The sequence below is a fragment of the Macrobrachium rosenbergii genome, chromosome 30 (assembly GCF_040412425.1).
Source record: "Macrobrachium rosenbergii isolate ZJJX-2024 chromosome 30, ASM4041242v1, whole genome shotgun sequence".
NCBI classification, from domain to species: Eukaryota; Metazoa; Arthropoda; class Malacostraca; order Decapoda; family Palaemonidae; genus Macrobrachium; species Macrobrachium rosenbergii.
Genome location: NC_089770.1, coordinates 4,376,890 through 4,394,856, shown reverse-complemented (window position 1 = coordinate 4,394,856; position 17,967 = coordinate 4,376,890). Strand labels below are relative to the sequence as shown.

Here is a 17,967-nt window from a genome sequence, read left to right as displayed (position 1 = left end):
GCGCGCAAACATCCTTGTCGATTTAGTGGAATGTGCATGATACTGTCCAGATATTCGACCCAATTACATTTTTCCTTTAAAATCCATCGAGTATCGTGGCTTATGGTGTGCACCCTGCTTCGTTGCTCGGCTCGATTGAATAGCCGCGATTGTACCTCTTCCAAAATTAAGGGTCATGATGGGTGGGTTGTGCCGTAGGTGCACCTCATGCGGTGCACTGTAGGCATCACTTAAGGTTCTTTGAAGCGTGCCTTCCATGGGCCCTAGCTGCAACCCCTTTCGTTCCTTTTACTGTACCTCCTTTCATATTCTTTCTTCCATCTTAAACTCCTCAACTCTCTTCTAACAATTGATTCATAGTGCAACTGCGAGGTTTTCCTCCCGTTACACCTTTCAAACTTTGACTGTCAATGGCCTCATTGGTCCCAGTGCCTGGCCTTTGGCGTTATAATGTAGTTCGGATTCCACAATAAGCTGTAGGTCCCGCTGTTAAGTAACCAACTGATTCATAGCCACGTAAAATAAAATCTAATCCTTCGGGCCAGCCCTAGGAGAGGTGTTAATCAGCTCCGTGGTCTGGTTAAACTAGGGTATACTTAACTTTTGGCCTAAATTTTATATTCAATTCAATTCAACACTTCTCTCATTTCCCCCACTTATCCGGCCTGTTTGTTATCCGCCGTTATTCCTCGGGTGTTTGTCTGGGAATCGTTTCCTTGCGTCGTTGCAATCAATAGGCCGCTCGGTTCGTTTTCCGAGTTTGTCCTTTTTCAGCCAGCCACTCATACGCGTTTTTATTCGTTTTTTTTTTTATCGGGTTATTGTTCCTTGCTTCTGTGATTGTTATCAATGGATCACTCGGCGATTGTCCGTTTTCCTTTTCCTTCTTCGGACCGTCTGTTGTCAGTAATTTTATTTTATTATTATTTGTTTATCTGAATTATCACCTTCAGGTCCCGGGATACATTCAGCAAGGGTGTTTTTGTGTGAATTTTGTTTCCCTTTTTGTAAATCACTCTTTATTATTGCTGTGTAATCTATTCAACTCAACGGCCGGGGCAGAGACCGAACCTTTCCCCACCCCCCACCAGCACAAAACTCAAAGAACCATTTAATTATTGTTCTCTCCAATAAATCCAGCAAAATTGTTGCTGGACATTGTTAAACCTTATGGCTCAACAAGCAATGCTTTATTGGTGGAATTGAAGTTACTTATTAAACATTATATATATATATATATATATATATATATATATATATATATATATATATATATATATATATATACACATACAGTATATATAAGTGTGTATGCATATTATATACACATACATATACGTATGTCTAAACCACTTACTATCCTGCTTTTGAAGCAAAATCACCGTTATCATAACAAATAGAGAGAGGGAGAGAGAGAGAGAAATTTGCTGATGACTGAAAGAGTTACATATTCATTCGCCAATTTTGATAAGAGAAGAGTCGTATACAGTACATGAACAAATGATTCATAATACACATACATCTATACATAGTCTTTAACCCCAACTCTGCTTCATCAGAATTCTTACCCAGTCATAATCAGGACCAGATTAAGCTCATAACTCCGAAAGTAATCACAAATTAATCACCTCAAAATTAATCAAAATCTCAAGAAGATCTAGTAACTCCGACATGAATTACACGAGTGGGCCCACCTCCAAAATACTTAGCTTATTATCTCACAGGATCTGCATCGATGTCATTTACGAGAGAGAGAGAGAGAGAGAGAGAGAGAGAGAGAGAGAGAGAGAGAGAGAGAGAGAGAGAGAGAGAGAGAGAGAGAGAGAGAACTTCTTAATCTTTGTTTATTGCACTATTCATCTAAATATGTTAAATTTGTTGCAGCTACTGACCGTGAAGCAATCCGATTTTGCGACCATTATTTCCTACTACGTCTACATAATAATATGTTCTTGAAATCCAGAGGAATTTCTATCCAACATATACGAACCCACTTAATAAACATTTGTAACACAATACACTACAAAAATCTTGGGGAACAGGACAATAATAATAATAATAATAATAATAATAATAATAATAATAATAATAATAATAATAATAATAACTGCAGAAGAACAAAATGAGAAAATACGCTGTCATTCAATCGCTGGTAACCTACTTACACCATAAGGAGACTGCGAATCTGTGCAATGAAATGTTGGAAAAATAACTGCTGCAACTATTCGTAAACATCTCTCTCTCTCTGCTAGTTTCCAGTTCACAGGACTGGGAAAGCTACGACAGACTTACAAATAAATAAATAAATATATATATATATATATATATATACACTTTTATACATAATAACATAGAGAAAAAGTAATAGCAGCTTGTATCAAAAACAGAGAGAGAGAGAGAGAGAGAGAGAGAGAGAGAGAGAGAGAGAGAGAGAGAGAGAGAGAGAGAGAGAGAGAGAGAGAGAGTGCATACGAAATGCAACACAGCAGGGAATGCACTCACAGAGACAAAACACTCCAAGAACGTGCATATTTCCCGGTACAAGAACAATATAACTACTAATGGGTAAACCACAGCCACGGCCTTAAAATACGAAACGTGACTGAGGAGGAGGCACGCAAGCAAGCACTCACATATACACACAAACACACACACACACATATATAATCTGCCCATGGATGGAATGACGCAATAACAGAGAAAGGACAGCAGATGAAGTAGTGAGAAAGTTTTGCAATAAAAAAAAAGTAAGCTCGTGAATGGGGTGTGCAATGGTTAATGCTTGCAGATGACAGAATGCTGGTCGGGGATAATGAGGACCAACTGCAGAAGCCAATAAAAGACACTGAGCGTGCTTGCAAGCAGAGAAAGCTATCAGGAAATGTAAACAGGAGTGCGATTGTGACGGCAAATGGAAAACAGGAAGATGTTGCAATGAATGTTTCAGCAGATGGGGGAAGAATGGAAGCGGTTCATTCACAAAAGTCTTTGTGAGCAGATATAACAGATAAGCAAGAAGGAATTGTGGTATGGGCAAAAGATAGGAGGAGACTTGAATCGTCAGTGGAAGGCGAGTTGGGAAAGTCTGTAGGGACTGTTGAGCCAACTGCTCCTTTATGGTAAGCTCGTAGGCTCTGTTGAGCCAACTTCTCCTTTATGGAAGTGAAGTTTGATGTTGAGTGTGAATGAAGGGAGAAAGGTTGAAGATTATCAGATGATGTTTGAGGGGGGTATATGCAGCGTAAGAAGAACTAATGCGAAAAATATATAGGGTTAGATAGTGTGGTGAGAGGTATTGGAAATGAAGGTTCTATCCAAGCAGTGCCAGAAAACATGAAAGACAGCCACAGTAAAGGAATGGGATTTTATGTGCTGCTGATGAGCCTGCTGTATAAGAAGAGTTACATCTTGTGTAAGATTTCTTGCACAGAGGATTCATCCGCAATTCAGCAGTTACTGTATGCATGTGCCAGTGATTGAGTTTTTTTTTATTTCCCCTGGGGCCACGCCCTCAAGGATACGGCTTTTATGCTGAAATTATGAGTATATATATATATATATATATATATATATATATATATATATATATATATATATATATATATAATATATATATATATATATATATATATATATATATATATACATACATATATATATATATATATATATATATATATATATATATATATATACATATATATATATATATATGTATATATATATATATATGTATATATATATATATATATATATATATATATGTGTATGTGTGTGTGTGTGTGTGTGTGTGTGTGTGTGTGTGTGTAATTGTAATAGCCACAAATGCCCTCTTAACTTTCTGAATTCTCTTGCGCTATTTTGGATGCTCTTGTCACTAAAGAGCCTTAAGATCCGAGTGCAAAAAACAAAGACATTCTAATGTCTGGTAGCAGGAAACGAACCCGGGTCCCCTAACAGAAAGGTACCACATACTGTTTGACAATTATATATATATATATATATATATATATATATATATATATATATATATATATATATATATATATATATATAGTCTCGGTAATTGGGCGGCTACTTGAAATCTTATTTAATGATAAATAATATTGCCAAGACCAGGAAGAACATTCTTTATTACAAGCTTTCGAGGTAAAACCTCATCATCAGGCTGAAAAACTGACAAGGATGAGAATCAATAAAATTACAAATAAAATGAATTGTCATAATAAATCTCAGCAAAAATACTAACCAAATATAAAATGAACAAGTAACAAAACTAAAAGGGTGAGACGTAAAATAACGAAAATTAAAAACACAAACATAAAAACATAAAAAATAAAACTATAGTGAAATGTAAACAAACTACACTCAAAAGTAAAATATTTAACGACCTAATTGAGTACCTACTATGAAATTACACGATAGCTAGTTGAATACCAGACGAGTTATTGTTGTTCAATTCCGGCTTCATCTTTTTAATAGTCAGCGACTTCTGAAATTAAAAGGTCCAGTTGTTTGAACAAAAAGACAGTACCCGAAAATCCAGGTCAGTGAAAAGGATGGTCCTGTGCTAAACTGTGTTCTAATGGCAGAAAAGGGTGGTTTGGAAAGGGGAAACCTAGTTCTAACAGAAAGACTCTGTAACCCAAAAAATTCTGTGTCTGAGCCAAAGGGAACTAGATCCCACGTATCGCAGACCACACTGCGAACAAGTGAACAAGTAAACGACACAGAAATTAAGGTCCACAGGCAGAGAGGCTTCTCTCTCAAAAAGTGATCTTATTGTAAAAAGGATTACAGAAAACAAACCGGAAAACTGATTTGAGGGAAACAATGCTTAAGTATTTTTTGTAACTTTTTTCGGACCATATAGCTACTATGACCAAGGTAAGGCAATTTAATGTACTTATCTACTAGCAGTACTGTACACCGGTCTGGGACAAAACTTTCATTTAAAAAAATTTTTCAGAACTTTGTAAATAAAAATACAAAATGGGATATGAGTTTTCAGAAAAGTAATTTGAGGAAACCATATCTTGATGAAATAAATTAAAAATCACAACAAACATTGTAGGCTCCAATTAATCAAAGTGCGTATTGAGTTCATCTTATACAACTTTTTGGCGAAAAAACTGAGGTAATCTAATCCCAAGCCAGTAAAAGTACTTTCCTATAAAAAGAGGTCTCAAATTTGCCACTATTTCTGTATACCTGTACATCTAAAATGACAACTTATTATCCTGTTCCGTCTCACAAGTAAAAGAAATGTTAGGTGACGAGAATTAAAATATTCAAAAACAAATCAACATGTGATAATTCCTAAACACAAGGAAAGTATCATCTACATACCTACGGTAATACAAAGGTTTGAAAAAAGCACTTAGGCATTCAGACATCCAAATCCTTCACACAACCCATGAAGCAATCCGCATATACAGGTCCAAGGGAATTTCCCATAGCTACTCCATCTATTTGATTATATAACTACCATCAAAAGTAAAATGCCATCAGCAGTTGAAATGTAATAATTTTTTGCAAGTCTATTTTATTAAGTCCAAACACTGATAGATGGTTTTCACATATATTATTAAGAATAATGTCGGTTGTTTCTTTTAATGGGATACGTGGGATCTAGTTCCCATGCTGGCTCAGACACAGAATTTGGAACACAGAGGTCTTTCTGTTAGAACTAGGGTTTCCCTTTCCAAACCACCCTTTTCTGCCATTAGAGAACACAGTTTAGCACAGGACCATCCTTCACTGACCTGGATTTTCGGGTACTGTCTTTTGTTCAAAACAGACTGACCTTTTAATTTCAGAGTCGCTGACTATTAAAAGATGAAGCCGGAATTGAACAACAACTCGTCTGGTATTCAACTAGCTATCGTAATTTCATAGTAGGTACTCAATTAGGTCGTTAAATATTTTACTTTTGTGAGTGGTAGTTTGTTTTACATTTCACTATATTTTTATTTTTTATATTTTTATGTTTGTGTTTTTAATTTTTCGTTATTTTACGTCTCACCCTTTTAGTTTGTATTTACTTGTTCATTTTATATTTGGTTAGTATTTTTGCTGAAGATTTATTATGACAATTCATTTTATTGTAATTTTATTGATTCTCATCCTTGTCGGTTTTTTTTCAGCCTGATGATGAGGTTTTATACTGAAAGCTTGTAATAAAGAATGTTCTTCCTGGTCTTGGCAATATTATTTATCATTAAGCTTATATATATATATATATATATATATATATATATATATATATATATATATGTATATATGTATATATGTATATATGTATATATGTATATATGTATATATGTATATATGTATATATGTATATATGTATATATATATATATATATATATAATTTTCTCCAGGTCGTTGCAGTTGCGTTGCCAGCAGTTGTGAGCGATCATACGTAATGCCTCTGAATCTTAGCGCAAAGCCGCTCTAAAGGCCACTGGCTTAGTGCGAACTCTCGCAAGACTCGTGGTCAGAAAGGTCAGACGGCGCTTGGGCCTTTGCCGTAATTTGGGCGGTGGGGAACGGGGGGAGGGAGGGGGGTTTGCGATTAGTGTAGAGAACGGACTGCTGGCGTCGTCATCGCTGTGACGGGGAAAGGAGATGGATTCTGCTGTAATCATAAGTAATAACATCGCCAGAATTTTCTTTCTTTCTCAAGCGCCGAGGGGAGGAATGGCTGTTTCGAAATCTTTTGTTTGTTGTTGGTGGTGTTGTTGCTGTAGCGACAACACATGCTAACATTTAATTTTTTTTTTTTTTTATATCGTCATTTCCCTTCTTCTGGTAAATCGTGGGTGAACAAGTTAATGACTTCTACGTTCATCCGTGATTTACAAGTAAATGGGAAATAATTTAACGTTAAAAGAACAAATGCGGGCATGACCGTGTGAGTTAATTACAACAACAACCAAAGAAATAATAATAATAATAATAATAATTTCGAAAACAATATTTAATAATAATTTCGAAATAATAATAATAATATAATAATAATAATAATAATAATTTCGAAACAGACTTTTTTTCTCCCAACTCAAGAAAGAGAATTCTGTTATTACTCATAATTACAGCAGAATCCATCTGTTTTCACGTCACACTGATGATGATAGCAGCAGTCCGTTCTCTAACCACCCGACCCCCGCCCCATTCCCAGCCACCCTTTTCTCCCATCGTCCAAAATTACGGTTTAAAAGGCCCAAGCACCGTCTGACCTTTCCTAACCTTTCTTGACCACAAGCCCCGAGAGAGTTCACACAAAGCCCGAGGCATTTAGAAGGCCTTTGCTATGAGATTCTGAGGGATTAATAATAATAATAATAATAATAGCAATAATAATATGTATGATCGCTTAGGCTACAACAGTTAGTAACAGCACTGCAACGGCCGTTATGAAAAAATATAACCGACATTACGAAAATTAAGATTGTTTAAATTCGACAGCACGCGCATGCAACTGACAGGCACAGAGAGAGAGAGAGAGAGAGAGAGAGAGAGAGAGAGAGAGAGAGAGAGAGAGAGAGAGAGAGAGAGAGAGAGAGAATTATCAGTATGTGAGTGAGAAGGATACTAGCAGGGAGATAGTGAGATAGGCAAGTAGATAAATAAGTACAGAGAGAGAGAGAGAGAGAGAGAGAGAGAGAGAGAGAGAGAGAGAGAGAGAGATTATCAGTATATGAGTGAAATGGGTATTAACAGGGAGATAGTGAGATGGACAAGTAGATAAATAAATAAATACTGAGAGAGAGAGAGAGAGAGAGAGAGAGAGAGAGAGAGAGAGAGAGAGAGAGAGAGACACTGACTGATTGGTTTACGTAATCGACGCCGGGTATAGGAGAGAAAGAGAATATCTAATGAACTGTTTCACACCAATTGGGGAGAGGATTACCCTACCTCGTCGAGGTATGAAAACGCAATGAAAACTCGCGTCTACTTTCTCTCATTTTCTCTCTCTCTCTCTTTCTCTTCCTCCATCCTAACTGCATCCCACAACAGCCATCTAAATGCTATGTACCTACTTTGCTGCCTAGATCAGAGAGAGAGAGAGAGAGAGAGAGAGAGAGAGAGAGAGGCTACGGTCGCTTACTTCAGACATGAAATGAGAAATAAGCCGTGAGAGAAATCAATGTATTTACAAGAGAAATGACTTAAAGGGCATAAAGAGAGAGAGAGAGAGAGAGAGAGAGAGAGAGAGAGAGAGAGAGAGAGAGAGAGAGAGAGAGAGAGAGAGGCTACGGTCGTTAACTTCAGACACGGAATGAAAAATAAGCTGTGAGAGAGATCAGTGTGTTTACAAGAGAACTGACTTAAAGGCATAGAGAGAGAGAGAGAGAGAGAGAGAGAGAGAGAGAGAGAGAGAGAGAGAGAGAGAGAGAGAGCGCACCGCAAGCAACCATAGCCCCAAACTAAAGAAAAAGTCAGGTTAAAGGTCATATCCTTGTTGACAAAAAAAAAAAAAAAAAAATCTCATACACCTTTTATCACGTACATCACCTCCTGTCCTCACAGACCACGAGCAGTCTACGGCACAAACAGGAACAAACGCAGTGCACAAACTGCCGCCGTCAACACAAACTCATGCGAGAGAGGTTGGAGGAGAGATTGTTTCAACTCTAGCTGCCATCAAGTCAGGTTGACCTTGGTGAGATCGCAGCGGAATCCTGAACACAAAGGTGAAGAAGAAGAAGAAAGAAGTGACGTACGGAGTGGCTCGAGAATGATACGGACTGGCTCTTCAAACATAGACATAGATCTCTCACCGTCGTAGTAATAATAATAATAATAATAATAATAATAATAATAATAATGGTTTAGAATCTGCTTTTGTTTACAATTGCTTCGAAATACTCTCGGATTTTAAGCAATTCATATTTTTTCAGTTTGGTGGCGAACGCTAAGCAGTCTAACCAAAGCTGTAGGTGCGGTATTTTTTAATTTATATTCATAAAAATTTCATTCTTAAGTAAAGGTAAATACAAACAAATGACGACTAACTCTCGCAAACAATACGTAACAACCAAAAGATGCGTAACAAACAAACGGAGACTAGGCCTAACTCTCAAAAATGATGCGTAACCGAACACCATTAGTCGCATTAAACATTAACACACAGACAATACGTGGCTCAGTAATAATAATAATAATAATAATAATAATAATAATAATAATAATAATAATAATAATTTGGAAATGAATTCAGAGGGTAATAAAAGACAACAAGAAGCGGTAGCCGAATTTAAAATAGACAGGAAACGGATGCATAAATCAAGTGCATTTCTATGCAACTTGCGCCGTCTTCCACTAACAATGATCCTGCAACGAAGTCGAAAGTATTTCTCGATGAAAAACCTGTATCCTTAAATTATATTAACATTGTTGACAGGCTCATTATCATTATCACTGTCGTGAGTCTTTTGAAAAGTGCCTTGACTTCGCAAGAAACGAAAAAATGGCCATCAACTTTCTAATATATTTCAAAAACGAACGTCTTTGAAATAACAATAAAAAAAAACAAAGAGGACGTACTAATAAAATAAATCAAGAGAACAACATACTTGCGCTCACAAAGTATGTAAGATACATTTCTACTGACGGCTATAGGCCTATTATTAACTATATATATATATATATATATATATATATATAGAGAGAGAGAGAGAGAGAGAGAGAGAGAGAGAGAGAGAGAGAGAGAGAGAGAGAGAGCAAAACTCGTACGAATCTTTAAAAATAAACAAGTAAAAAATGCAATGGAGTTTTCTGTACAACCGCTACAGCGTATAATCAAGGCCACCGAAAATAGACCTATCTTTCAATGGTCCCGGTATAATGCTGTACGAGCCGCAGCCCCTGAACTTAAACCACGGCCGGGCGTTGGCCTATCCTATATCCTTGCCAGAAGCACGATTATGGCAACTATAACATTAAATAAAATAAAAACTACTGAGGCTAGAGGGCTGCAATTTGGTATGTTTGATGATTGGAAGGTGGATGATCAATACACCAATTTGCAGCCCTAGCCTTGGTAGTTTTAAGATCTGAGGGCGGACTGAAAAAGGTGCGGACGGGCAGACAAGCGGCACAATAGTTTTCTTTACATAACTAAAGTAAAATCTATGAAAATAAAACAATAAAGCCTCTACAACTTTCCATCGGTTAACAAGCAACTGGAATGAGAGAGAGAGAGAGAGAGAGAGAGAGAGAAACCTAGACTGTTGACGGATAGCAAATGTAGGGTGAAACAGGTAAAACGAAGGCTCGCATTACGTCTTGTTTTGACGAGCTGGGAAAGCAAGAGTTTACCATCAAGATCACCCAAAGAAGCCTATTATAGTCACCCTGTTTTTAGACTGAAACCACAAAAAAAAAGGTTTTATACACACACATGTACACACATATATATATATATATTAGTTATTTTTCGAGTGTACAGATTACCTTATGATTTAAATACGTGAAAATTCATAAGCTGTAAATGAGGTTTGACAGAATTCGGCTCTGCTGCTGTTTACGACTGAATTTCATTTAGTGAGTTATCTCCATACAACAGAAAGCAGTATCTATCGATATATTTTTCTGTGGGATAAGGATAGACTATTGGTAGTCAATTATCATAAGTTTGCGTCGTTTTTGACGGTATGGCAATAATAATAATAATAATAATAATAATAATAATAATAATAATAATAATAATAATTACACAAAATATTACATCAACATTAGCAACAAACATACATTTAATAATAATAATAATAATAATAATAATAATAATAATAATAATACACCACCGTTAGGTACATTCATACATAAAAACGCGTCTGAATAATATAATCATAATAATTATAATACACCATTATTGACAATCATACTTAAAAAACTTGACTAATAATAATAATAATAATAATAATAATAATAATAATAATGCACAACCTTTTGAATCATTCACACATAAACGCATCTGAATAATAATAATAATAATAATAATAATAATAATAATAATAATAATAATAATAATAATAATAACACACTAACTCAGCCAACAAAAACTATAAGTCTCAAATCGGAAACTGGAAGAAAAAACGTAACCAAAGCTTCAAAACATCGAGGGAAAACATCCGCTATTTACGACCATTTTTTTCTTTTTCCAGTGAGTGTGACAACATGTCCCAATGTCAATATGCTGATGAAGGCATCTTGCTTAATTCACGGTATGGATAGACCAGGGTCGAACTAAAAGTCGATTGTTCACAGATTCAATGCCAGTCATGTGCGAGTGACGCCAAAAAATGAGAGAGAGAGAGAGAGAGAGAGAGAGAGAGAGAGAGAGAGAGAGAGAGAGAGAGAGAGAGAGAACAACAGCTCGACAATTATGCCCGTGGCATTACTAATACCGGCTTCATTTACAACAAACTGCCCCAGATACCCTGGGCATATTGCAAGTTTCAGTTTCAAAAAATGACTTTTTATAAATATGAATCAATCAGTCAAGGTTATGAATAGTTACCTCACGCCTCTAAATATATGGAGTAGGCCTATTACAGAAATCTATGAACAATTTAGCGTAATGCTACATTGGCCTAGAATTGCATATTCAAACTTACATTGCGTCAATACCTGTTATAATATCATACGCATAAAAATGCAATAACCAAATATAATTATATGTATCACAAACAGAATGGACTGGACGGTAGAAAAAAAAAAGGTAATTGTGCAATGGACCTTACAGTAGTTCTGTACGATAGCCGTTGCTCAATCATGACAGCCTCTCCTGGTTGGTCCGGGCTCTTGACTTACAGAGCTGACCGTAATCAGAGACCCATAGGGGCAGAATACTTTATTTTTTCCTTCCCATACTTAAACAATCTTTCATCTAGGAAAGTTATATTTACGACACAATGGGTCCTCTTTGTTCCTCGGTGATGTTTCGAATGCGCACACAAACATTCACAAGGCAACGTTCATGAATGTTTTAATAACATAACATTGAGCTCTGTTACACATGGTTAAACCAAAGTTTTATATAAATAAACTCTTTCATTCCATTCCTAGATTTCTTTTCTGTAAGCAAAATCACTCTATTCATCGGAATTCAACACGTTCAACCTAGGCCTAAGTCCATGTCAACCAAACCCTTTGAACAGATTATACACTAGACCCAAGAACAATAAGTATTCTTAAATAGCGGTACAAAGGACACACACAAAAAGCTGACACATCAAGTAAATACCTTTCAATTAACAAATGTATCAGGCACTGTTTCCATTAACAACTGATGATACATCGAATGGATATTAAAAACATTTGCCCGGGACACAATCCACCAGTTTTAAAACGTGAGAACCAATTCAAGAAGTGTCCTGAAGTTATATTACGAGCGAAAATGTGTCCTTGAATAAAATGGGCTATCAAGATTATAAATGTCAAAAGTTATCCCTTGAAACATGCAAACAAAAACTATTTCGATAAAAAAAATTGGTTTATTGCCAGTTGATCAGTGTTAAAACATTCTCTTCAGCACAATACAGGGCATGAAAGCACGGCTGTTCCTTCCTGAGCCAGCTGCTGAGACAACTTCCAACAACTGGGGATCGCAGCCAAATCAGAGCTAAAACAGCTTATCTCAGAGTTAGAGAGAGAGAGAGAGAGAGAGAGAGAGAGAGAGAGAGAGAGAGAGAGAGAGAGAGAGAGAGAGAGAAATGGCGTCACCCAACCATTGCCTTGGCATTTGTGACTTGTCAAATCGTACCGTCTTTCCTGTGATCTTTCCAGAGAGGGCGAATGAGAAGGGCAGCCGAGATAACAAACAGCATTACAGCTTCTAGTTAGACTAAACAAGCTTCGAGGACCAAGTTTCAGCGAGTTGCCTAGTCATTCGAATGTACTGGAGGTTTTTAAGTATTTAGATGTTAATTTACGAGCTCTTGATTCTTCAGAAATATTACTGGAAACACACACATATATATATTTATACATATTTACAAGTGTGCATACATACATGAATTGCTATTTTACAAATTATATATACATAAATAGCCTTGCGTGTGTAGAATTTTCCTAGTGTCATCAAAACGTTTTGATAATTAGAAACCAGCATAAACATGTCTGTCCTCTGCCTCCATCAGAAACATATAATTTAAAATTACACTCCAGTATCGCCATAATTATTGACTTCTTTCCGCAAACTGGTGTGATAGCGTCTAAGGTCATGAACGCTGCTACATTGCGTGACGTCATGCTCCTCTGCCCTATCATATTTTCTAAGACTTTTGCTTATTAATGCATTAAACTGAACAAAAATTAAGCATCCCCAAGATAATGAACCAAATCACGGCCATAATCCCACCGCGCCTTTTGAGACCGATGACGTCACGAACGGGCGAGGAAATTCGAGATGCTTAAAGAAGACAGACGCCCACTCTTTTCTGGAGAGAGAGAGAGAGAGAGAGAGAGAGAGAGAGAGAGAGAGAGAGAGAGAGAGAGAGAGAATGGGGAGTGAATTTTACCTAATCGAAACCCTCTTCATCTTTACTAATTACTGGAGCACTCATAACTCGGCTTTGTTACATTCTTACTTTACTTTCCAACCCAGTTAGGAATCGTACTACAAAAGTCGACTATATGGCAAGTACATAATTCACTGATGATAAGGTCACGAAAAGCAAACGGGATCTTGTATGTGAGAGAGAGAGAGAGAGAGAGAGAGAGAGAGAGAGAGAGAGAGAGAGAGAGAGAGAGAGAGAGAGTAACCAGTCACGTTGGCGTAAGATGGTGTGAATAATGTCAGTCACCATGCCTATTACATATCTATATCTCATTCTGTAGACAAAAATTATCTTTTTATTCTCTAGTTTCTAACTATCCAAAACATCTTGACGACACCGAGAAATTTCTCCCCACACATGCTTAGGCTTATATGTATATATATATATATATATATATATATATATATATATATATATATATATATGAGTATGAGTGTGTGTGTGTGTGTGTGTGTGTAAGAGAAACAACTTATGTATGTACACACACTCGTATGAGCGCGGATCAGATTCATGCATTCATCACCCAGGGTCTAACTAGGAAAAACAAACAAACCTTCATCCATAGCCGGCAATACTGTGTGTCACGAGAGTGTAGGCTATCGTTTGTTTATTTCAGTGGACTCGTCAATGAACCTTACATATTAACAGTGATATATATAATAATGAGTACAGACACATCAATAGACAAAACGAATGACAAACGCTGATGAAGATTTAAAATGTTTTCTGCCGGTAACACGATGCGAGTTTACAGGATCAGCGAACACAGTAGGCAGTTAGTTTAATTGCCATGGATGGTAAGAGGGGCGGAGTTTTCTGTTACTAGTCATTAAATCTTATATGTAAATGGTGTGTGCTGTATCTCATGAATTCTATTATATATGCCACCATCAACAAGGGAAAATATGACCAACATGGACTAAAAGTCTTAACTGTACTGCTCACTTCATGACATAGGCCTAATACACGAATATTTCAACGGATTTTTGTCTGTGGAACACTGCAATAAATCTTCTCGATTACTTAAGGACACACGCCCATTGGGCATGCAAAACTAGACAGCTTTTCTAGCCCAGGCCAGAAGATAACATGAATCGAATAGACAAAAATAGGGGCAAGAAGATAAAAATAAAAAAATTGACTCAGGAAAACCAGAAGCAGGAAGAGAATGCCAAAGACTAAAGGCACTAGGGAAAATGTCACTTAACAGAACAGCAATGTAATCGGACAATTATAAACCACGGTATCAGATGACTGTCGATTTCAACAGTCAAAAGTGTTGAGAGATGGTCAACGGTTTACCAATCTTCCGGTTGTTATAAGACACTGAATTCACCCACCGTGTGTCTGACCTATTTCTCGAGATTATTGTGAAGCCTTACCCAACGCACACAAGAACTGATCGCTAGGAAATCAAACTGCAAGATGCCGTTTATCACGAAACAGGACGGGGCAGCATAACATCCCAAATGTCAAAAGGATGTCGCCACAGTTCAGTAATGAGAGAGAGAGAGAGAGAGAGAGAGAGAGAGAGAGAGAGAGAGAGAGAGAGAGAGGGGGTTCAGTGTTGTGGATGAAACCACTTTTTTTTCCTAAATACTGATAAAGAGATTAAATTGTGGAAAATTTTGATTCCGCAAGATTTGAACCAAGGCGCATGGGTCTAGTTATGCAAAATGAAATCATATGACAATAATATATATATATATATATATATATATATATATATATATATATATATATATATAGATATATATATATATCTATATAGACGTTCTAGTCCTTTACATAAAGTTGATATGCAGCCACTGGCCAAAGTGTAAAATGAACAGTAGATAAGTCTACACTGTTCAACCACTTAGCAAGCTGGGTAATCTGTCATAATTTCCAACCTACTAGTAATATGAGAGAGAGAGAGAGAGAGAGAGAGAGAGAGAGAGAGAGAGAGAGAGAGAGAGAGAGAGAGAGAGAGAGAGAGAGAGAGCCTTTAACTTTCTACTGGAAGACATTACTTGTTGACTCCCCATTACTGCTGACCTATTTAATTTCTACCTGTTGTCCCTGAGAGCTGTCCGACCATTTCATGTCCTCAATTTAAAGTGAAAACTTGGACAGCATTTGACAAATAAAAAAAACTTAGTTTATCTTGACATAAACGAGTACCGACCGTACAAAAAGGAAAGAGACTTAGAGAACGTGTAACCATAGGCCTAACAGGTCAAACCTGTCACTAGTTCAAATGATTTAATTTCTACCGAGGTTTAAAGTGAAGATGGGAACAAGGCCGCGCTTACGACACACAAAATCTCACCAACCTGACAGGAAACCTGATGTGGAAACTGGTATCTCATTAGACCCAGTAAGATATACCACTTTCCCGAAATATATGAAGCCAGACCTCATGGGCAACTGATGACAGTCAGAACAGTTTCCAATATGCAGCCAGGCGAAGTTATTGAACTGTTACAGTCACTGAACTTATGGTCACAATGAAACAGTTTCAAGTCACGCACGCTGTGGACTTTTCTGCCGACTTCTGCTCTCCCTTAATACCTGTAATTTATTATAAATTTCTTTTTCCTTTCTTATTTGAATCCGTTTGCTTGGGAAATTTGCTTCTAGACCTATACACGAAGACAAATGCAATGCCCGTGGCTAAGTGTGTATGTATGTATGTATGTATGTATGTATGTATGTATGTATGTATGTATGTATGTATGTATGTATATATATATATATATATATAATTATGGGCTCAAAGATTAGCAATACCTACTCAGGACCTAGTAGTAATTATTTTCTACCGGTCGTTCCAACCTATACGTTGGTACATGAACCAGTAATCACCTTGAAATCGAACGTATTGCGTATGAGAGAGAGAGAGAGAGAGAGAGAGAGAGAGAGAGAGAGAGAGAGAGAGAGAGAGAGAGAACTATAATTGACTGGAAATATACCTTAAAACATTCTAATATGGAACATGCATTTGTTGAATTGTTATACAAAGATTTATTTATATTTTACCTCTCTCTCTCTCTCTCTCTCAATATATATATATATATATATATATATATATATATATATATATATATATATATATATATATATATATATATATATATATATATATATTATATATATATATATATATATATATATATATATATACATATATATACACATATATATTATACATACTGTACATACATAAATATACGCATGTGTTTGTCCAGGCGCGCACGTGTACCTGTATACAAGAATATACGTCTGTATACCCAATGTGTACACAAGTAAACACAAACCTCGACGAAGGTGTTAAGAAACAACAGTGAACACATTAGGCCTACAGCACCAACTTTCACGAGGCAGTGGAGATTTGTCATCTGACGGGGGGGAAACGACCCCAACATATGCCTTCTTTGTTAACTCCCCGTTGTTCTCCGTAACATTTAACAGCGCGCAAACTGTTCTTTTAATTTTTCCCGTCAAGAACACCGTTATTCACGTTAAGTGAAAGTGCGTTCGTATGAACGGTAAACACTTCGTTTTTGGTATCGACTTATCAACACATTAACACGCCGTTTCTTTGGGCCAGGAACACTGCTCCGTACACCAGGTAACACTTCATCTTTTTAAAGGGTAAATTCCCGATTCTTTCGCCTAAGCAACACTGTACTGACTGGAGCGAAACACTGATTTTCTCAGGCCGACAAACAAGTGTTCCTCGGCCACAGGCCAGGTAACACTTGATGCTTTTTCATCCGTAATTTAACACTTGGTTTTAACGTTGTATTCCAAAGGCCGTGAGTGAATGTGTTGTTCCTCCTCCTGGCTGGGTTGAGAGAGGACCGACGAGGAATGTGTGTGTGGCAGAGCAGAGAGAGAGAGAGAGAGAGAGAGAGAGAGAGAGAGAGAGAGAGAGAGAGAGAGCAACGGGACACTCAGACACACACACAAACACACCTGGAGGCCATCTTACACCAAGGCAGTCTAAAAACCTCCCCGACGGAGATGCTACACCCCGCACTCGATCGTTCGTCACTTCACTTCGAAGCTGGTCTGACCCACTACGATTTAAGACACCGGGGAACGGCCAGTTTCCCTTCGGAGGAGACGAAATATGGCATCGAACTAAATCGACGGAACACCAACCACGTTCCACCACGTTCCACTGACAGGACCCTTCTTGGTGCTCAAGTTCTCAACCCACCACCACCACCACCACCGTCGCCGTCCCGTACCGCGCAGCCACACGTACGATCTACTCGATTCGCTTTGACCCCCGGGTCCCAAAATGCCTCGAAAGGGTTTGCATTCCGCTGCAAATGACTCGATTTGAAATTTGATTACGTCTCCGAAGCGAGAAGATGGTTCCCATTGGGAGGAAGGTCCTCGAAAATG

The 17,967-nt window shown here is 37.2% G+C and overlaps 1 protein-coding gene across 9 annotated transcripts in view; it reads right to left on the bottom strand.

Moving 5' to 3' along the window:
* Nucleotides 1-17,967, bottom strand: part of numb (NUMB endocytic adaptor protein) — a 180,303-nt gene that overhangs the window by 47,509 nt on the left and 114,827 nt on the right. For 2 of the 9 annotated variants that reach the window (XM_067131547.1, XM_067131551.1), the window contains exon 1: nucleotides 17,719-17,823. The exons of 5 other annotated variants lie outside the window; for them this stretch is intronic. The gene's annotated coding sequence lies outside the window, so the exon portion shown is untranslated. Of the gene's footprint in view, nucleotides 1-17,246; nucleotides 17,359-17,529; nucleotides 17,553-17,718; nucleotides 17,824-17,967 lie in introns of those variants that run through there. 2 more of the 9 variants (XM_067131549.1, XM_067131550.1) reach the window with 2 other exon arrangements.